We start from the raw sequence: 204 nt of genomic DNA, 5'->3' as shown, positions 1-204 counted from the left end.
ATGAGTGCAATAATTATTTTACAAATGGCATAAAAGAATGAAAGCAGACAATAATATCAGTCCCAATAGCTAAAACAACATCAGTAATAATAATAAGTCTAATAATATAACCAATTACGGCCATTTACCCATTTTCCAAGACCTGTTTTTAATCATATCGGAAAGGTGTGTCTTTCATATTTACGCAGGTAAATTATTCATACA

The sequence above is a fragment of the Penaeus monodon genome, chromosome 32 (genome assembly GCF_015228065.2).
Source record: "Penaeus monodon isolate SGIC_2016 chromosome 32, NSTDA_Pmon_1, whole genome shotgun sequence".
Taxonomy (NCBI): domain Eukaryota; kingdom Metazoa; phylum Arthropoda; class Malacostraca; order Decapoda; family Penaeidae; genus Penaeus; species Penaeus monodon.
The sequence above is the reverse complement of the archived record's forward strand: the minus strand, read 5'-3'. Positions refer to the sequence as shown.